Here is a 23167-nt window from a genome sequence, read left to right as displayed (position 1 = left end):
CCGTGGTGACCTCACAGACAGCACCGACCTTTGCCAAGAATACCCCATAACACCGACAGGTCTCTTCCTTGATAAACTGAGTATTTCCATGATCACTTATCTTCAGTGGTTCCCTGTTCATCTTCTCTGCTGGTAAATCCCTTCTGCTCACAAAATCCTTAAACAAACAAACCAAGAGACAAAAACCCCTTTCTCCTTCCTGCCTTTCCTTCAGCTCCAGGTCTAACATGTCCCTGCAGGGCACCCGTCTATAAAATGTTGTCTGCTATTTAACCCCCGTGTCAACTCCTCTCTTTGGCCCCTTGCAATCTGGCTACTAGTACATATATGTAAGCCCCTCCCTTTGGCTTCCTGACCCCGTTTTGGACCTTCTTGCGTTTCTCCACCTTTGTCATCTTGTCTGACTTCTTTTCTTGACTCCTCTTTCTAGTTACTCCTGACTTTTTCATTTTCTCTTAAAAATCAGATAATTTCAGGATGATAAGACATCTCAAAAGTTACCTGGTTGAAATGCCATCCACTGTTTGACCTCTCCCACCCCCCATATCCCTCTCTAAATGCCCACATGCAGGGCAGTGCACCTCTGCCTAGCGAACACCGTGGAAAGATCTATCATTTATCCCATCAAAACCGGCTTCTGACAGCCGTTTTCACTTCTGCACTTGAGATCACCAAGGGCAAACCCCATCCCTGCCCTTCACACAATCACTCCAGATATGGAAGGCTCTCACCTTGCCCTGACTCTGCCCCAAAACTCTGAGATTTCTTCTCTCTAGATAACAGCCCAAGTTTCTTCAACTGCAACTCAAGATATGATTTCTTATTCTCCACTCTCCTGTCACTGAGCCTGTCCCAATTTACGTAGATTTAAACTCTGAATTTTGCTTGCCTGAGAGGATCTGTGTAGCACACAGAGGGACGCTCCCCACGAAGATGCAAGTGGCATCTAAAGTGGGGGGGTGTCGATACTGGAATGGGGCCCCAAATGGATGGCTGGAGGGATGGATGGATGGGCAGATGGGAACAGACAGATGGATAGAAGATGGATGGATGGATAGATGATAGGTAGGTAGATAGATAGATAGACAGACAGACAGGTAAACTGGATTCGTACATCAGAAGGAAAGTCAGACCACAGCTAGGCAAAATAAAAGCTGTTTATTTCGGTGTTGAAGGACGACAAGAGCAGTAAGTGTGAGTGTGAGCCTAGATGGTCAGGTGTGTGTGTGTTGCTTGTCCCCGAACAGTCGTGCATCAGTGTGTGATCGGCAGGTCCTGACCATACAGTGATAGCCAAGTCTCGCCTACAGCTCTGCTTCTCCACCAGCGCTACTTGCCGTCCAGAAGGCGGATTTCTATTGTTCTCAGACATCTACTGCTCTCTGAAATGATCCTGTTTGACTTACTGTTTTTCGTCTGCACCCCAGTCCCACACGTGGGGAGTAAACTGTCTTGTTCTCAATAGTAGCGCTCGTACCTAACACATAGCAACAACTCCGTAAATATTTGTCGGCACAATAAGCGACGTAGTAAGTGGATGAGTGTGTGGTCAACACAACAGAAGAGGGTGCGCTAACACACAGGCATTTTATGACACTGGGCCCTGGGAAGCACTGCCAATGTTGTTCCGCCACCGTGTGGCCTTTTAGGCTATTGCAGCGGAAGACTTACAGCGGAACTGCATTTTCACAGCTGTTTTCCAGATGAGGATAATTCTTGTTGTGCTGGCCCATGGGCTGGTGGAACTAGGTCAGAAGCTAATCAGATCTCCTATGCTCACCTGCTTCTCTCTTACCTCCCTTTCTGTCTGTGTCTGTGCACATCCCTTAGTGTCAATGTTTGCTGAGGTCCATGTGCGGCCTCTGCCTTTCTCCTTGGGAAGTGTGTGTTGGCCCATTACACCTGCATGCTAATGGCAGCTAATTCCATATCTCACCCACTGACCTCAGACTCCCCAAGCTCAGACTCCTCATTTAAGCATTCACAGATATAAGCTTCTTTCTTTTGTTGTCATGCAGTTCAAAATGGTTTCTAATTTCCCCTTGATTTTGTCTTTGGCCCATGAATTATTTAGAACTCTATTTAGATATTGGGGGGGGGGGTGTGTTCTAGATATTTTATTGTTAGTGATTTATTACTGAATTCCATTGTGTTCAGAAATACATTTTGCAAGATTTTGATCCTTTTCAATTTATTGAGACTTGCTTTATGTGCCAACATATTGCCTATCTTAGTGAATGTATTATGTGCACTGGTAAAGAATTTGTATTCTGCACTTATTCAATACAGTATTCTATAGATATCAATTAGATAAAGGTGGTAGATAGTATTGTTCAATCATCTGTGTCTTTACTAATTTTTTGTCAGTTTGTTCTACCAGTTGCAGAAAGAGGCATAATAACTCTTAGCCATAATTGCAGAATTGTCTATATGTCCCAATTCTGTCCATTTTTGCTTTATGTATCTGATGCTCTGTTGTTAAGCATATATACATATTTAATTGCTAAGTCTTCCTGACGAATGGTTACTTTTTATTATTATGATAATAAAATGTCTCTGGTAATACTCTGATATTACAATAACCACTCAAGCTTTCTTATATTGTACTTATTCTTGCTCATGGTGTATGCTTTTTGTTCCATTTCTTTCAAACTATCTTTGTCTTTATATTTAACATATGTCTCTTGTCGCCAGCATATAGTTTGGTCTGACAATCTCTGGCTTTTAATTACCATGTTTAGACCATCAACATTTAATGTAAGTGTTGAAATAGTGGGGTCCTTGTCTTCCATTTTATTATTATTTTCTTGTTTTGTTCCTCTGATCCTCCTTTCTTTTGGATAATCTGATTTTTTTCTATTTTATTTTAATTTATCTATGGGCTTTTCAGCTATATCCCTTTTTGTTTATAGTGGCTGCTCTATGGATTAAAATATACATACCTAATTTTTCACATTTGACGTAGAGTTATATTGTCCCACAGACTTACAGACCTATTGGACCCTCTATACCTCCATCCTGCAAAGCTATCATTCAGATTTGAAGGAGAGATAAAGAGTTACAGAAGCAAAAGCTAAAAGAGTTCAGCACCACTAAACTGCTTTTACAAGAAATGTTCATGCAGCTCAATATTAAAAAAAAACCCAATCCAAAAATGGGCAGAAGACGTAAATAGACATTTCTCCAAAGAAGATGTACAGATTGCCAACAAACACATGAAAGGATGCTCAACATCACTAATCATTAGAGAAATGCAAATCAAAACTACAATGAGGTATCACCTCACACCAGTCAGAATGGCCATCATCAAAAAACCTACAAACCATAAATGCTGGAGAGGGTGTGGAGAAAAGGGAACCCTCTTGCACCGTTGGTGGGAACGTAAATTGATACAGCCACTATGGAGAACAGTATGGAGGTTCCTTTAAAAACTAAAAACAGAACTACCATACGACCCAGCAATCCCACTACTGGACATATACCCTGAGAAAACCATAATTCAAAAAGAGTCATGTACCACAGTGTTCATTGCAGCTCTATTTACAATAGCCAGGACATGGAAGCAACCTAAGTGTCCATCGACAGATGAATGGATAAAGAAGATGAGGTACATATATACAATGGAATATTACTCAGCCATAAAAAGAAATGAAATTGAGTTATTTGTAGTGAGGTGGATGGACCTAGATTCTGCCATACAAAGTGAAGTAAGTCAGAAAGAGAAAAACAAATACCATATGCTAACACATATATATGGAATCTAAAAAAGAAAAAAAGGTTCTGAAGAACCTAGAGGCAGGACAAGAATAAAGATGCAGACATAGAGAATGGACTTGAGGACACAGGGAGGGGGAAGGGTAAGCTGGGACGAAGTGAGAGAGCGGCACGGACATATATACACTACAAAATGTAAAATAGATAGCTAGTGGGAAGCAGCTGCATAGCACAGGGAGATCAACTCGGTACTTGCTCACCTAGAGGGGTGGGATAGGGAGGGTGGGATAGGGAGGGTGGGAGGGAGACGCAAGAGGGAGGGGATATGGGGATATATGTATACGTATAGCTGATTCACTTTGTCATACAGCAGAAACTCACACAACATTGTTAAGCAATTATACTCCAATAAAGATGTTAAAAAAGAAAAAAAAAGATATAGAGTGGCTGAATGGATTTAAAGACAAAATCCATCTGTATGCTGCCTAAAAGAGATGCACTTCGGATCTAAAAGCACAAACAGACTGAACGTGAGGGGATGGAAAAAGGTATTCCATGCAAATGGAAATCAGAAGAAAGCTGGGGTAACAATACTTATATCAGACAAAATTGACTTTAAAATAAAGACTGTTACAAGAGACAAGAAAGACATTACATAATGATCAAGGGATCAATCCAAGAAGAAGATATAACAATTGTAAACATATGCACTCAACATAGGAGCACCTAAATACATAAAGCAAATACTAACAGACATTAGAGAGAAATTCACAGTAACACCATAATAGTAGGGGACTTTAACACCTCACTTACATCAATGGACAAATCATCCAGACAGCAAATCCATGAGGAAACACTAGACACATTAGACCAGATGGAGTTAATAGAAACATATGGAGCATTCCATCCAAAAGCAGCAGAATACACATTCTTTTCAAGTGCACAGGGAACATTCTCCAGGATAGATCACATGCTAGGCCACAAAACAAGCCTCAGTACATTTAAGAAAATTGAAATAATATCAAGCATTTTTCTGACCACAACCATATGAGAATAGAAGTTAACTACAAGAAAAAAACCCACAAACACATGGAAGCTAAACAATATGCTACTAAACAACAAATGGGTCACTGAAGAAATCTAAGAGGAAATCAAAAAATACTTGGGGGCAAATGAAAATGGAAACACAATGATCCAAAATCTATGGGACACAGCAAAAGCAGTTCTGAAAGGAAAGTTTATAGCGATACAAGTCTGCCACAGGAAACAAGAACAATCTTAAATAAACAATGTAACCTTACACCTAAAAAAAAAAAAACTAGAAAAAGAAGAACAAACTAAGCCTAAAATAAAAAGTATCAGAGCAGAAATAAATGAAATAAAGAGTAGAAAACCAGTAGAAAAGATCAACAAAGCTAAGAACTCTTTTTTAAAAAGATAAACAAAATTGATAAACCTTTAGCCAGACTCATCAAGAAAAAAAGAGGTCTCAAATAAATAAAATCAGAAATGAAAGAGGAGAAGTTACAACCAACACAACTGAAATCCAAAAGATCATAAAAGATTACCATGAAAAATTATATGTCAATAAAATGGACAACCTAGAAGAAATGGATAAATTCTTAGAAATATACAATCTCACAAGACTGAATCAGGAAGAATAGAAAATATGAACAGACAAATTACCAGTAACAAAATTGAATCAGTAATTTTAAAAATTACTAACAAACAAAAGTCCAGGAGCAGATGGCTTCAAACGTGAATTATACCAAATATTTAAATAAGAGTTAGTATATCCTTCATGAACTATTCCAAAAAGTTGCAAAGGAACACTTCCAAACTCATTCTTTGAGACCAGCATCATCTTGATACCAAAACCAGAAAAAGACAGTACAAAAAATATTACAGGCCAATATCACTGATGAGCATAGGTACAAAATTCCACAACAAAATATTAGCAAACTGAATCCAACTATACATTAAAAGGATCATACACCGTGATCAAATGGGATTTATCCCAAGGATGGTTCAATATCCACAAATCCATCAACATGATACACCACAGTAACAAATTGAAGAATAAAAATTATATGATCATCCCAGTAGATGCAGAAAAAGATTTTGACAAAACTCAACATTTATTTACGATAAAACTCTCAACAATGTAGGTATATAGGGCGCATACCTCAATAAAGACCATATATAACAAACACACAGCTAACATCATACTCAATGGTAAAAAGCTGAGATCAGGAATTCCTCTAAGATCAGGAATAATACAAAGATGTCCACTCTTACTACTTTTATTTAACATAGTATTGGAATCCCTAACCACAGCAATCAGAGAAGAAAAAGAAATAAAAGAAATCTAAATTGGAAAGGAAGAAATAAAACTGTCACTGTTTGCAGATGACATGATTCTATATAGAGAAAATCCTAAAGATGTCACCAGAAAACTATTAGAACTAATAAATGAATCAGCAAAGTTGCAGGATACAAAATTAATACACAGAAATCTGTTGCATTTCTATGCACTCACAATGAACTATAAGAAAGAGAAATTAAGAATACAATCCCATTTGGAATTCCCTGGTGGTCCAGTAGTTGGGACTCTGCATTTTCACTGCTGAGGGCCTGGGTTCAATCCCTGGTCAGGGAACTAAAGATCCCACAAGCCGCACAGCACAGCCAAAAAGAAAAAAAGAAAACAAAAGAAAAGAAAACATTCCCATTTACAGTTTCATCAAAAACAATAAAATACCTAAGAATAAATCTAACCAAGGAGGTAAAAAACTTGTACTCAGAAAACTATAAGACACTGATGAATGAAATTCAAGATGATACAAACAAACGGGAAGGTATACCATGCTCATGAGTTGAAAGAATTAATATTGCTCAAATTACCATACTACCCAGGGCAATCCACAGATTCAATGCAATCACTATCAAAACACCAATGACATTTTTCTCAGAACTAAAACATATAATTTTAAAATTTGTATGGAAACACAGAAGACCCTGAATAGCCAAAACAATCTTGAGAGAGACAGAGTTGGAGGAATCACGCTCCCTGACTTCAGACTATACTACAAAGGTACAATAATCAAAACAGTATGGTACTGGCACAAAAACACACACACAGATCCATGGAAAAGAATATAGAGCCCAGAAATAAACCCACACTTATATGGTCAATTAATTTATGACAAAGGAGATAAGAATATACAATGGGGAAAAGACAGTTTCTTCAATACGGTGCTGGGAAACTGGACAGCTACATGCAAAAGAATCAAACTGGACTACTTTCTCACACCATATACTAAAATAAAGTCAAAATGGATTAAAGACTTAAATGTAAGACCATTAAAGACTTACATGAAACCATAAAACTTCTAAAGGAAAACATAAGCAATATACTCTGTCACATTGGTCTTAGTAATATATTTTGCACTTGCCTCCTCAGGCAAGAGAAACAAAAGCAAAAATAAACAAATGTGACTAAAACTAAAAATCTTTTGCACAGTGAAGGAAAGTAGCAACAAAACAAGACAACCTACTGAATGGGAGAAGATATTTGCAAATGATATATCTAATAATGGTTAATTTCCAAAATATACAAAGAATTCTTACAACTGCACATCAAAAAAAAAAAAAAATTAAAAATGGGTGGAGGACCTAAATAGACATTGTTCCAAAAAAGACATACAGATGGCCAACAGACACATGAAAAGATACTCAACATCAATAATCATCAGGGGAACGCAAATCAAAACCACAATGAGATACCACCTCACACCTGTCAGAATGATTATCAACAAAAAGACAACAAATAACAAACTGTCATATGTTCTAGCAAATACCACATGATCTCGCTTATATGTGGAACTCAAAAACCAAAGCAAGCAAACAAAGTGAAAACAGATGACTAGAAATAGAAGACAAACAGTGGGTTGCTGGGAGGGGTGGTGGTGTTGGGCAAAATAGGTAAAGGGGATTAAGATGTTCAAAGCTCCAGCTTTAAAATAAATAAGCCAGGGCTTCCCTGGTGGCGCAGTGGTTAATTATCAGCCTGCCAATGTAGGGAACACAGGTTCGAGCCCTGGTCCGGGAAGATCCCACATGCCGCGGAGCAACTAAGTCCGTGCGCCATAACTACTGAGCCCGCGCACCTAGAGCCCATGCTCTGCAACAAGAGAAGCCACCGCAATGAGAAGCCCGCGCACCGCAACAAAGAGCAGCCCCCGCTCACCGCAACTAGAGAAAACCTGCGCACAGCAACCCAACACAGCCAAAATAAATAAAAATTAAAAAAATAATAATAATAAACTAAAATAAGCCACGGGAATGTAATATACAGCATAAGGAAGATGGTCAATAATATTGTAATAACTTGGTTGGGGACAGATGGTTACTAGACTTGGTAATCATTTCTTAATGTATCAAATGTCAAAGCAATTTGTAGTACACTTATAACATAATATCAACTATATTTCAATTAAGTAAACATTAAATATAGTGTGACCGTATGGCCCAGCAATTCTACTCCTAGGAATATACTCAAGAGAAATGAAAACACATGTCTACACAAAACATATATAAATGTTTATAGTAGCATTATTCATAATAGCCAAAAAGCAGAAACAACCCAAATGCCCATCAGAGAATGAATGGATAAACAAAATGTGGTCTGTCTATACAGTGGAATATTATTCATCCCTAAAAAGAATGAAATACTGATACATGCTGTAACATAGATGAATCTTGAAAATATGATGCTAAGTGAAAGAAGCCATGACAAAAGACCACATATTATGTGATTCCATTTACATGAAATGTCCAGAACTGGCAAATCCATAGAGACAGAAAACAGATCAGTGGTTTCCAGGAGATGGGGAGGAAGGAAAGTGGAGTGCTGCTGATGGGTATGGGGTGATGAAAATATCTTAACATTAGCCATGCTAGTTGCACAATCTTGAATATACTAAAACCACTAAGTTGTATTTTAAAAGGGTGAATTTACTGGTATATGAATTTTATCTCAATAAAGCTGCTATTTAAAAATGAAGTAGCATTGTCATCTATCAATGGCAATGTCTAAAAGTTTGGTAACATGTGGTGTTCAGAAGGGTGTGCATGAGTAGTTAGTCTGTAATGCTGATGGCGGTCATGTAAATTGGTACAACTTTGGTGAGCAATTTTGTAGTTTCTATCAATCACTCTTTAATATGCATATATCCTTTGACCCAGAATTTCCAATTCTAGGAAAATGTTCTATTAGTAAATTCATATTTGTACACAACAGATTTGGTAGTTCTATGTATGTTAACGCAGAATGATCTATAAGATATGCTTTTGGACTGATGAAATTTGAAAATATCTGTGGTTTAGTTAATAGTATTGTACCAATGTTAATTTCCTGATTTTGACAGTTACGTAATGGTTAAATAAGTTTTCAATTATCAGGGTAAACTAGGTGAAGTTTATGGGAGCTCTCTGTACCATTTTTGCAACATTTTTATAAGTCTAAAATTATTGTACAATAAAAATTTTACCTTATACAGTTTTAGAATAAATATGTCTGCTGTCAAAATATAGGTGTTTGTTTGGAAATGAACACAATTCAGAACAGTTCCCTGCAGTCAGGATTGTGGAGAATACAATCAGAAAGATGTTTAGAGAGGTGACTTTATTTTGCATGATAGATATTAAGGTGCTAATTGCATTATTCTTTGAAATTTTTGTATATATTTTTATAACAAATTATTAAAAGCAAAGTGCACAAAAATTGGTATAGACAATCTTACTTACAAAGCCGAAATAGAGATACAGACGCAGAGAACAAACGTATGGATACCAAGGGGGAAAGGGGTGGGGTGGGATGAATTGGGAGATCGGGATTGACATATATACACATTGATACTATGTATAAAATAGACAACTAATGAGAACCTGCTGTATAGCACAGGGAACTCTACTCAGTGTTCTGTGGTGACCTAAATGGGAAGAAAATCCAAAAAAGAAGGGATATATGTATACGTATAGCTGATTCACTTTGCTGTACAGTAGAAACTAACACAACATTGTAAAGCAACTGTACTCCAATAAAAATTAAAAAAAGAAAAAGAAAGTGCACAGAAAAAAGACAATACAAAAATGGTTGCAATCAACGTCATGAGTCCACGAATGTCCTGGGAACTTCCCACAGGATCCAGGATTCAAGCTTCTGGTTTGAAAAACTTGACAGGGTCAGCAAATACGTTTGCTTTGCGGTGCTACTTTTTTCTCCACTGCAGGTTGCCTCCAAGGAAAAGAGTGTTTCTGTGGGATGCCCTGTGTCCCTGCGATGGAAGAAAGGGGAATCAGATGGAGAAGGAGGGAAAATCCTTCAAAAACCATGATTTCCGTGCCTAGAGCTGTCTTGTGTTCACAGAGAGATGCCATCTGCCCATTCAGGAGGGTGCAGTGAGACTCTCTGCCCGGGCTCAGCAGGCTCCTGTGAACTATTTTTGTCAGTATTGATAACTCATAGCTTCAACAGAGAACAGTAGTCAGTCCCTAGCAACCATGCACCATTTTTCCCCAGACATTTCCTACTTCTCTAGATTCCTATGGAGACCATTGTTTTCTTCTTGCTTTAATCTTTGTGTGACACAAGCAAAATCTTCACAGCTTTTCTGCTTTCTTATCAGCAGGAGTGGATGTGGATTGAGCCAAAACAAGAGGAAAGAAACAGTCGTGAACCCAAATCCCTCAAACCGCCAGACTGCTTTCGTACTTCTTTCAACCCTGAGGGACAACGAGGAGGCGTCATCTCAGCTTCCTCTTGGCTTTTACTAACTGCTTCTTGGCCTCCGGGGCGGGATGGACCCTGGACCAGATACACAAGGTTCATATGGCTTCCTGATTCTGGATGCTGCTATTGAACATCCAATAAAACACTGCAGAGAGCCAAGGTGAATAGCCACGGCAGATTTGCAGACAGATAAGAATAAACAGGAGGAAAATTGAGCTGTTTTTCTAGCAATTCTTCTTTTAAAGCTGGTTCTTAGGATTTGCTTCCACATTTTAGTCCTCATCGTACTGGGCAGGGCTTACGTCCCCGCTGACGTTCTCTCCCCTCATCTGGCAGTTCTTCAGTGCTGTTTTAGTCCTTCCATGTCACCATCCTGTGGTCTTTGCCAGCTCCTTGCCCTTTCTGATCTGTAAATGACAGTCCCTCCTTGGGGAATTCCCTGGCGGTTCAGGGGTTAGGACTCGGCGTTCTCACTGGTGTGGCCAGGGTTCAATCCCTGTTCAGGGAACTAAGATCCTGCAAGCTGCACGGTTTGGTCAACAACAACAAAAAGAAGTCCCTCCGATTTCCATGCAGAACCCTCTTCTATGCCTCACCTCAAAGTCTGCTAAGAAACCTCATCCATTCTTTGACTTCATGATCCACCCATGCACAGCAACTCCCAGATTTTTATACCCAGCTCAGACTTCCTAAAATGGTATTTGACGAATCCATGTGAAAATCTCACAGCTGCATCAAATGGTATGTCTACACTCGTCTGTTTCCCACCTGACGTGCTCTCCCCCAGTGTCCACTAGCTCCGCTACTCCTGCCATCATGTCCCTTCTCCCTCGTAACTGACCTGGGTGTCACTCTTGAAAGTGAGGGTAGTCATCAGTTAGATCCATTAAACTGTAATTGGTTTAATAAATAATGAACCTGCCTTCACTGATCGAGCTCTCTTTGTTTTCACAAAAACTTGCATGTCCTCCAAGAGGCATGTAGGCTAAACATTAAGATGTTTGCTTGAGTTATTTTTCTGGAACTTGGAGTCAGCTGTGTCCAGTTCCAGTTCAAGCTGGTTAAGACTGGTTGGGACCCATCGACCCTCCAACTGGGCGTGTGCGAGTGTCCGACAGGTGACCATTTGATGTCAGAGAGCCAGAAAATCCACCCTCAGAGCTGGCTAACGCTGCCATTTTCTGAGCACGCATCCCGTGAAGAAGTCTGTAGCGCGGTTGCATCTGGGCAAATCTCAAATATTCCTCCTGAAGGCAAAGGGCTCCGGATATTTATGGGAAAAAGAAAAAGGGTGGTCTGAGGCCTGGGGAGCTAGGGGGAAAGTGATTTGAGATTTGTTCTCCCATCGTCTCGTGTGGTTGCCTCGAGTTTCAACCCTTTTTCCGCAGCAAACCTCTGCATCTCAGTGTTGGTTTTGCGGCATGTGGGGCAAACTGACCACGCTTACCCCCCTGCCCCTGGTCCCTCAGCTGCATCGAATCTTGTTCACTCTTCCAGGGAACTCTCCCTCTTGGGGCTGGAGTGCAAGTGCCTTGGGGCAGCAGGGGAGGCAACATCCCTTCTGACACCCGCTGCGTTTCCACCAGCATCACTTTCTGGAGGACAGGGCGTGGTGACAGTGGTGACAGTACTCAGTCCCGGGGCCAGAGGAGTGACAGGTGATGACTGCCCGGGGCCAGGGCAGGGGGCACGCTGGGCTGAGACTTCCCTCCACGGCGCTTCCTTGGAGGTGAGGGAATATGGGAGCAGGGGAGCCAGGATTCCTGCAGCAGGTGGGAGGCTTGGGAGTGTCACCCACCGAGCACAGCCCTGTCCCTGCTGCCGCGAGGCTGCACCTGGGAAACGCTGGGAAAGAGTGATGCATCGTTTTTCCAGTTACTGGGATCAACTTTCTGCCCCCTCCCCCAGGTAAAAAGTGTTCCCAGAGTATGACAGCTGTGTGAAAATCAGCAAGTTCCTGAAACAGCCGACGTCCCCTCCCATCACCCCAAGGTCTCGTAGGCCTGGAGGAGGGCAAACAACTTAGAAACCACACATAGCAGTTTGTTTGTGCACGTCTCCATGAAGCCAACCTGCTTCTCAGACACATAAGCTCCTTGTCCCGTCGATCTGAGCAGCGCTGCAGTGAGAGCGCGCGGGATACACTGGCAAGGTGTCACCCCCGAATTCCAAGGGGCACCGTGGGGCACGTACAGAAGCTGAGTCACAGCTCGGAGGACGGTGTACGTGACAGATGCCAAGTCTGCAGTGGAGGGGACGGGCCGTCTGGAGGCGTGGGGACAATGGGCGTGCCGGGAGCGGGGGAGTGTTCAGCCCGCTAAGAAGGGTCCTTTGTGGGCAGTGAGCCTCCGTCAGCCTCGGGCCGGGCCAGGCTGGCCACACAGGATCAAGGATCAAGGGCACGGGGCCAGGCTCCCAGGACTGCTGCTGAGGAAGTGCTTCCCCTTCCAGACTCAGGCAAGGGGGCCATCAGGACTGCATGTGTTCATCATTAATTACGTAGTATTAATTATGAATTGTACTGTGCAAATTCCGTCCTATCTCTGAAATGTATTTTGCTCATAAATTGTAATAAAGATTAAAAATGCAATGATTAAGTTTTTCCTGACTGGGTTTTCCTGACAGGTGAACTTTTAAAATAGCAAGAAACATTTTATTCTTTGTGTTATTCTTTGTGCACTTGTATACACTATTCACAGTTACAGGACATTTATTGCTATTTTCCTTTTAATTTCACCCTTGCCAAAATAAAGCTTTTGGTTGGGAAAAAGTAAAATAAAATAAAAATTAAAATATATGTGTGTGTGGATATGTATATATGTTTATGAATATGTATATGTGTATTAATATGTACATTATGTATAAGTATATGTACATTATATAAATATATATGTGTGCATGTGAGTCTATATGAATATGTACCTATGTGTATGGATATGGATATGTGTGTATGCCTAAAAGAATATGTATATATGTATATGAATATGTATGTGGTATGTAAAGTGACCATCACATGATCACCTCCTTGACCCCTGCCCCAGTTAGGCCAAGCCTCCTGCCTGCACCCACAGCACCCCAGGTCCCAGAGCCCCCTTCCTGCCTGAGAGCAGTGCCCTGCGGAGGCTTTGCCCTCCTGCATCCTGGGAGGGGGCCACACCAGCCTCTGCAGGACAAAGGTGTGGCCAGTAACCCCAGGACCGTCCAGCTTGAGCTGACTCCTCCAAGAGATTGTCACACCAAGTCACTCTGTCACCCAGATCGTCCTCACCCAGACCCTCTCCTCTGCTCTGTGCACTCCCAAACCCTTCCACCGCACATCTGAAAGCTCTTTTTGTTTCAAATTTGTACAGCTTTACTGGTATATAAGTAACATATAATAAGCTGTACGTGTTCAATTTGTGCAGTTTGATGAGTTTTGACATGTGTGTGCTCCTGTGAGGTCATCACCACGATCAAGGTCATGAGCATGTCCATTACACCCAAACATTTCTCGTACCTCTTTGTGACCCATCTTTCCCTACCAACTTCCACCCTGCAGCAACCACAGATGTGTTCTCTGTAACTGTATTTTATATAATTTTATGTAAATGGAATAATATACTATGTCCTTTTTGTTGTCTGTCTTCTTTTATGCAACTAATTATATTTAGATTCTTCAGTGTTATTTCATGTATAAATAGTTTATTCTTTGCTATTACTAAGTAGTATTCCATTGTGTGGATACACCCAAAATATGCTTATCCATTCACCTGTTGATGGACATTTGGGCTGTTTTCAGTTGCTAGGTAGTACAAATAAAGCTTCTGTAAGCATTGTACACCAGTATTTCTGTGGAACAAAATTTCCATTTCTCTTGGACAAATATCTAGGAGTGGAAAAGCTGAACCACATATAGATATGTCTTTAATTTTTAAAGAAACTACCAAACATTTTCCAGAGTAGATGTACATGTTTACATTGCTACCACCAGGGTGTGAGAGTTCCCAAATCTTTGTCAATACCTATTACAATCAGTCTTTTAAATTTTAGCCACAATAGCAGGCGTGTGGTGGTTTCTCATTGTAGTTGCAATTTGCATTTCCATAATAATTATATAGAGTGTATTTTCATTTTAATTTTTTATCTATATATCTTATTTTGTGAAGTGTCTGTCCAAATCTTCTGTCCATTTTAAATGAGTTGTTTGTTTTCATATAATTTAGCAGTAAGAGGTCTGTATATGTACAAGTCCTTTGCTGGATATATATTTTCTCCCAGGCTGTGACTTGCTTTTTCATTTTCATAACAATGTATTGGTATTTTAAACAGCAAACATTTTCACTTTGAGGAAGTCAAACTTATTGATTTTTTTGTCTTTTATAATTTGTGGCATTGGGGTTTAAATTTCTTTAAATTTTTGCCAAACTCAAGGTCACTTGAGGTCACAAGCTTATCTACTCTGTTTTCTTCCAGAAGTTTTATGGTTTTATCTGTTGCATTTGGGCCTGGGGCCTATTTCAAGTTGATGCTTTAAATGGTGAGAAGTAGGTGTTTACACTTTTGTTTTTGTTTTTATATGGCTACCAATTACCCTAGGACCATTTGTTGAGGAGATTATCTTTGAGTTGCCGTTGCACCTTTGTCAATTGATTATAGATATGTGGATCTATTTTTGTAGTTTTTATTTAATTTATCTTTTTTATCTTTATGCCAGTAACACACAGCTTTGATTAATGTAGTTTTATGATATGTCTTGAAATCATTTAGGATTTTGTCCTTTTTCAATGTTACTTTGACTATATTAGGTCATTTTCATTTCCATTTAAAATTTACAATTAGCTTTTCGACACCTAACAAAAAAGGCCTGCTGGGATTTAATTGAAATTGCCTTGAATCTATAGATCAGTTTAAGGAGAACCAGCATCTTAATAATATTGTCTTCTAATCTAATCCGTTAACATAGTGTATCTCTCCATTTACCTAGATCTTCTTTTATTTTTCTCAGCAATGTTTTGCAGCAAGATACTACAGATAAGATAAATGTCCATAATTAGGTAATTTGTAATGCATCCATGTTATATCAGGTAAGAGACAAGTTTTACTAGATAAAATAGAAAACTCAAATTACAGTAGGTTGAAAAGATTGAAGTTTAATTTTCTCTAACGTATAAATCTCGAAGGAGGCAATTCAAGGCTTGTACTGAAGGTCCATGATGTCTTAGAGGCCCAGGTCCTTCTAGATTTCTTCTCTATCATTGTTGTCACAAGGCTCCCACCTAAGGTCAAAGAGACTGCTGGAACTACAGTCAGTGTGTCTGTAATACACACACAAATTCAGATGGGGTTGGCAGCAGAAGGAAAACTCCTTAAGACACAGTAGTGAGGTTTAGGACACAATTCAGAAGCAAGCGGAATAGAGTGGGAATGAATAATGATTCAAAGAAGTAAAGGTAAAAGTGATGAGTGCAAATGACATGCATATAATGCATGACAAATGTATAACAGATACCGCCAAAACAGGGAACCAAAAGAACAGGACAAGTGTCAAGCTATAAATTATACAGAAATACGCAACAAGTTAGAAGAAATTTTTTAAATATATTCTTTAGGTTGAAAAGTCCACAGCAGCCACTGAAAAACAGACACCGAACATTTCACAAGTTACCGAAAAGCAAGGTAAAGAAGAAACCTTTAAACATCCAGACAAAAAAGACTAAGTCACCTGTCAGAGAAAAATATCAGACTGGCTCCAGAATAATTCCTAAAAACGTTCCATCCATCTGTGGAAAAATATCTACAGGTTTGCTAAGAAAGAATGTGACCGATAAATTTTCTACCAAGCCAAATTGTCACTTAAATATAAAAGGATAGAACAGGAAGTATAAATGGATAGTAATAAAAGTAACTGCTAGAACAAAATACAAATGTCCAGCTTACTAGAAGTACACACGTAAAACAAAACAACCACAAAAACAAACACAGATCAATTTAGTGGAAAACATGTTTTAAATAAGCAATAAAAATAGCAAATGTAACGTAAAAATCATGACAAAATACTAAAAGCATCCTCCGTAACCATCAATGCAATTGAACTAATCTCATTTGTAAAATACAGACTCTCAAATCGAATCAAAAGGCAAAACCTAACATATGCAATACTGAAAAAAATTTAAAATAAAAAATAAAACCACCGAAAACGAAGTACAACTGAGTGAGAAGCTGGTAATGGTCTCGCCTGAGAAATGGGACCACCGTGAGACAATGACTTTTTCTTTTCCACAGATGACACTGTATATAAAAGGGTCTCAATTCAGTGTTTGCAAGAACCGGGAAGATACAGTTAATTAGTTAAAAAAGCAGAACAGAGTAACAGGCATTGATGGGACCTACCTGGGAAAGGCATTTAAATTCAAATTATTTTTAAAACTAGGTGACCAAACGAAATGTTTCTGCAGGTCAGACACACAGGGTAAGAGTCTCTGATCCTGATAGTTTTATTCAAAGGAAAAAAAAGTCTTTACCTAGGAGGTAAAGTAAGGAAGTCAAATTACTGTTGGAGTGATGGGGGGCGGGAGAGAGTTCCGAAGGGGCCAGTCTGTGCGGGGCTTGTGGGAGAGCCAGCAGGACCGAGAAGAGCAGGTCAGGTGTTAGCAGTGGTGGGCTGTGCGGAGGGCAGTGAGCAGAGAAGCTCAGCATGTAGTCACTGAAGTCCAATTCATGTCTATCCCATGGCACCGTGAGCTTCATATTATTACTTCTTTATCTGCCCCTGTGCTTTGTACTTGAAAGAGAGACCACCTAGAGTCACAGAAAATCACCAGCTTTGGAGCTGGATGAGCGTGGATTCAATCCCAACCAATTACTACCCACATTCACAACAGCTATGCTATTTGGCTTCGGCCAAGTACAGTAAGATATGTGAAATATTGAGGGCAATACTACATATCGCAACGTTTATCCTTAGGACCAAAAGTCAGGCAAAGGCCAGGTCTCAGCCCCGGGTGCTGGCGGGCATCCTCTCTCCACGCCCCAGGCCCCAGCTCATCTCCCTCCCACTGCGTCTCTGCCCCCACTGTCCTTGGATTCAGAACTGTAAGACTTTCCTTCAACCTAGTAAAGCATCCAGAACAAGGGCCCACTATTAACTTGTGCACAGTTACCTTTGCAAGTCACTCAACCAGCCTTAGGAGCCCTGCAATCAGACCTGTTTACCCTCCTGAATAACCACGCGTTCAAGAACACACATGGGTTCTGTCTGCCTCATCTGGAGGGAATGTTCTCACAGTCAGGACTGCAATAAGCAGAGTCGTATATCACCCTCCTCCCCTTGACATTTTTGATCCACTGCCACCCCGCCCACACCCAGAAGGACAACTCTACACCGCCAGCCACATCTAATTAAAAGTTATGGGACCTAAAAGGTGTTTTGGAAACAAATGAGAAATCCATCTTAAAGAATTCTAACTCAAAGATGTAACTAATGAGAACCTGCTGTATAAAAAATATAAATAAAATAAAATTTAAAAAATTAAAAAAAAAAAAGAATTCTAACTCAACATGTTCTCTTCCTAAAAATTCCATCAGAAACTTTTTCGTGAGTCGTCACCATGACATGAAAAAAATATCCACACCAGTGCCAGATTCGCCTTGGGAGAACCCTATGCCCACCCAACTTTCAGTGAGCTGTACAGAAAGCAACAATTAGGCACCCTGGCCACCTCGTCATCCACGGACGGTAACCCAGCCACCACTCTGGGATGTGCACTCACTCTGCTGTGCTGATCACCTCGCCCGAGAACACATGGACACCAGGGGTAAAAAATCCCTGTGGCTTTACCTACACGAAGCTAGCAAACCATCTCAGTAAATATGGCTCCATCACATCTTCAGGGTTTTTTAAATCTTTTCTGTGACGTTCAGTGTTATCCACTGGAAACTGTTTTCAAATGCATTATCCATGGCATTAATTTACCACGATAAAGAAAAGAACTAAACAGTTTTCACAATAATACTTTAAACTTAGAAATTTTGAGCAGTTGAGCCAAGTGTCATCCCGTTTGAAGCATACACTGTCATACTTTAAAGAGTTATGTAGAATGACTTTTAAAATGACTAATCCAACTATCTAAGTTTAGTTTAGTTACATTAGGTGAGAGGGACCACGTCCCATGGTAACTATCTTGTCCCTGCAAGCATCCTGGGCAAGAAGTAGTGGAAAGGTCACGGGCTTTAGAGACAGACACAGACCTGGGTTTCACTTTCAGCGACCCATTAAGTAAGTAAGCTTGGCCAAGCGTCTGAAAACTCCAAGATGCAGTAAGATTATAAAAGTAGTTATGTAACCCCTACCCCATCAAAGTTGTTGTGGTGACATATAGCTATTTCAGGGCATTTCACTGTCCAGCATAAGGCTGACATGCTGATTTCCCTTTGTCCTCCTCTGGTTTTCTGTAGTTCACATCTGAATTTGGGAATGTGCTGTATTCTGAGGTCCCAGGCCTCTGCCGTATAAACTGCATGTAGGAACGGTGATTGCCCCAATGGGTTAGTGTGGAGAGAACATAAGAACACATTATTAGGTATAATTCCTGGCACAGAGTAAGTGAGTCTGCAGAGTGAGTGAGTCTGTGAGCTATGGTGACCACGCTTTTTCAAGGTTCTGTCTGACTTTTTGAAAGGTCAATATCTGTAATAGAAACAGAAAATGAAACTGTGGAAGAGATGCTATGAAAGGAACAGAAGGTGAGAAGTTAGTAAGGGAAGAACAGAGGGAAAAACTATCCATGTTATGGAAAGCAACTAATTCTGACCAAGGTAGAAGACATGAGGGGACTAACTATTCAAAAATAGAATTTATCTTACTATACTCAGTGTTCTTCTCCATAATGGTGTTCATGCAGAAATGAAACAAGATACATGAAACTATTCATTAAGACTAAGGCCATGGGCTTCCCTGGTGGTGCAGTGGTTGAGAATCCGCCTGCCAATGCAGGGGACACGGGTTCGAGCCCTGGTCTGGAAAGATCCCACATGCCGCGGAGCAACTAGGCCCCTGAGCCACAACTACTGAGCCTGCGTGTCTGGAGCCTGTGCTCCGCAACAAGAGAGGCCGCGATAGTGAGAGGCCCGCGCACCGCGATGAAGAGTGGCCCCCGCTCGCCACAACTAGAGAAAGCCCTCGCACAGAAACGAAGACCCAACACAGCCATAAATAAATTAATTAATTAATTAAAAAAGATTAAGGCCATTATGCTAATCTATTTCTTGCAAAACTTACACAGATATAGTGGACACATTTTCAAAACCAAAAATTGAAGCCCAGAATTAAGTAGCACAACAAAATAGTTTATTTCTGGTAGTACAGTAAACTAAAAATTGCAAACAAATAATTCATATTTCATGAGGGCTTACAATGTTTCTAATACAAGATTTTTTAAAATGCAATCCTTTCTTGCTTTTGCATACTCTCAACATAGTATAGCATTCTTTTGAAAACAACAAAACTAGGTTATTTCTAATTCTAAAGTAATTTGTGTGCTCTTTCTTTAATCTCATCTCAATATATCGAATAACAATGTAAAACCATCTCAGAAACATTCTTAGTTCACAAAACACTGTTCTTTGGGTATGTTCTTCAGGGTATTCATTTTCCCTAATATGAAAATATGTGTTAAAAACAAGTCACATGAATGCCAATTGTTTTTATGAGACACTTTATTTAAAAAGTCAGATATAAGTCATGGTTCAACCATAGCTAGTTATCTGTGTCAAAAACGAGCCCTTTAGACACTCTGAAGATGTGCCACTTTCTTCAAAAACATGTACCATTTAACTGGAATGCGCACCACCTCCTGGTTTTCAGCCCACCTTCCAGCAATTGCTCAAACCCAAGGAATTTTCCTCAACGCTGTCTGAACTATGTGTTTTTCCTGATGAGAAAATTCTCCTACATAGGTGAGGAATGGCATTCATTTACACACTAGGCCTCTAAGAGCAGAGCACACACACAAAACTTGGATGGAGACGCAGCCTGCAGTGGGAGATCGGAGCCACGCACCCCCTGTCCCCGTGTGCGCTGGCCTCAGGGCAGCCCCAATTCCTACCAGAGAGACGTCGTAGCTCTGTGTCGGGGGAGTGCTTTCTTGTCTCTGTAAAATGAATCAACAAAAATGATTTTAACAAAATCTTGGTCTTTGACAGGAAAATAGCTTGTCCAAATATTGCCGTAGAAATGGTATGTCCACGTTCTGCGGGAAATTGCCTAAAAGAACATGATATAGTCAGAAATACTCTGGAAGCCCTATCTGGGCTGGAGGAGATGATTTGAAGAGCAAGGTCATGAAAGAAATCTGTTCTACACTTCATGTAATTTTTCAAACCATTTTTGGTCTGTCTTCTAGTATATTATTAAGCAACATTACTAAGCAGAAAATAAGGCAGAATTCTTGCTTCTAGAAAATTAGGGATAAATTCAAAGCAATGAAAAAGGATGAGGATGAAGCCACAATATGTAGTACCATCTGAGAAGGAGCTGGACAAAAGGTTATATAGATGGTGGTATCATTCGCGAAGGACCCGAAAGATACTCCCTTGGCCACCACCATCACTTGTCAACATTTCAACATCCATGTCATATTGGAAGCTCCATTTCCTAGAGAAGCTTCAGTAATCTGCACATTTTCTTAGCTTACTCAGCCCTCTTTTACCTTGTTTGTTGTTACCACAGAGATTATAAAAGCTGTCTGTAGAGCTTTTTTCAGCCTCCTGCACTGGAGGCCTGGAAATGTAGCAGCCCCCCGACAAGGCGAAAACATAAGCGTTAAATTCAACGTGGCAAAGACTGTGGAGCAGAGAAAAGAATCTGGGCTCCCGTTAGCAACGTGAAGCCTTATCGTAAATCCTGGGCTACCCCTCGCCAGTTTCTCACTATGTGATGCAAAAAGAAGGTCCAACTTCACCCAGGACTGTTTGGGGCCATGTGGTTTTTGCAAAACTCATACCCCTCTTGGGTATAAATAAATTCTAATCAGAGCCTCAGATCCCATATACATTAAATCAAGTAAAAATATTCGTTGAGCCGTGTGGACTTAGAATTTTGGTGGGCTGCAGGGAAGAATCAAGAGTGAAAGGCATGTAGGTATGCCCCCTACATGCAACCTGCTTTCAGTGGATTTTGGAGCAATACTGCTGCAGGGCCCAGTGCTGAGGCACTAAGTTGTACCTAACTGCATGCACACATACCTGCACCTGTTTAGCCAAGGATCTGGTAGAAGCTGATTTCTATGACGGCTGAAGAGCCCGGTGTGATGGGCTTGACCCAGGAACAAGGTGTTAACTGTCATTTTGTGTGCTGTAGTGAATGTCTCTTTCCATCCCAATGTCTGTACCTTAGGCAGAAGACAGTTGTAAGGGTTCTTCGAATTAGAAAAAAAAGAAAACATTTCACTAAAAATTCTATTAATCCCTAAGGGACAAACAAAAAATTTTTGGAGCTCCTCTTACAGAGTGAAATACAAAAGTGAGAGGGGCAAGCTTTCCCCAAATATGCCAGTCATCTTTTACCTTTGGCACTGCAAGGGTTCCAAGGCAAACCTGGTGGCCCCCAGGCAAGGACAGCTTCAGTGAAAGCCTTCGGTGTTCAGCCAGAGATGTAATACTTGACAAACGGCAGCACACCCAGATTTTTAAAACTACAGGAGTCTCCAGGTGAGGCAGGTACTGTATATAATAGTGCAGGATGTGTCTGTCTGAGTGCACCAGGGAGAGAAGAGTTGTGGCCGAAAGCGCGCTGGCACCCCATGCTGCCCACCCAACATGGCTGCATCAGTCCAGAGCAGGTCTTCACTCTGATATGACAAGGATTCCATATGGGCTAAAGCCATCTCTGGAGACACCGTTCAGTGGAGAAAGAACACTGTCCCAAGGACTTGCAAAATTACGAGAGGGAAATTTTGAGGAATCCAGAACACTACTTCAGTGCCTGAGAATGAGAGTCAATAGTAGCTGGGTTATTACTCTGATGAAGCCCTAGAAACTCAGATTACGTGGTTAACGTAACCCATGAAAGTCAGACTGCAATACAAATTACTATACATTTAATTACATGCTAAATTATATGTTTCAAAAAGAAGTGCTCAAGAACTTCAGACTTAAATTATGATCATTAGGAATTTAAAAATCAAGAAGTTAAATTGGAAGTGAGGACATCCACAGACAGGTTATATTGGAAGGAATAAGTGTGTCATAGAGACAGAAGAGTGACACCACATCATAAGCACAGTACATTTTTTCACCTGTCTCCATTAGAGACATGCATGGTCACACACACACATGCACACACACACACACACACACACGTACACACACACATCTGGGGAACAAGGGAAATTCCTGCTAGTGTAAAGCACGGTCTTACACTTTCCTTTCAATAGCTGGCCAGGAAAAAATCTCATTTTATGTAAAGATGAGCAATGAAAAAGTAACCAGCTCAATACCTAGACATTTAAATCTCAAAAAAAAAAAAAATCAGAGGAAAGAAAAAGGAAAGCATTTGATAGGTGAATAACACATTAACACATCAGAGGAGTTTTTGCTTCTGTTTTGAATAAAAAACAAGTTGCCTGAGACCATTGATTTTAACTTAATGAGAAAAAGGAGATAAGCTACAAAATCACAAAATTT

The sequence above is a fragment of the Eschrichtius robustus genome, chromosome 9 (assembly GCF_028021215.1).
Source record: "Eschrichtius robustus isolate mEscRob2 chromosome 9, mEscRob2.pri, whole genome shotgun sequence".
NCBI lineage: Eukaryota > Metazoa > Chordata > Mammalia > Artiodactyla > Eschrichtiidae > Eschrichtius > Eschrichtius robustus.
This window is presented reverse-complemented; position numbering follows the sequence as displayed.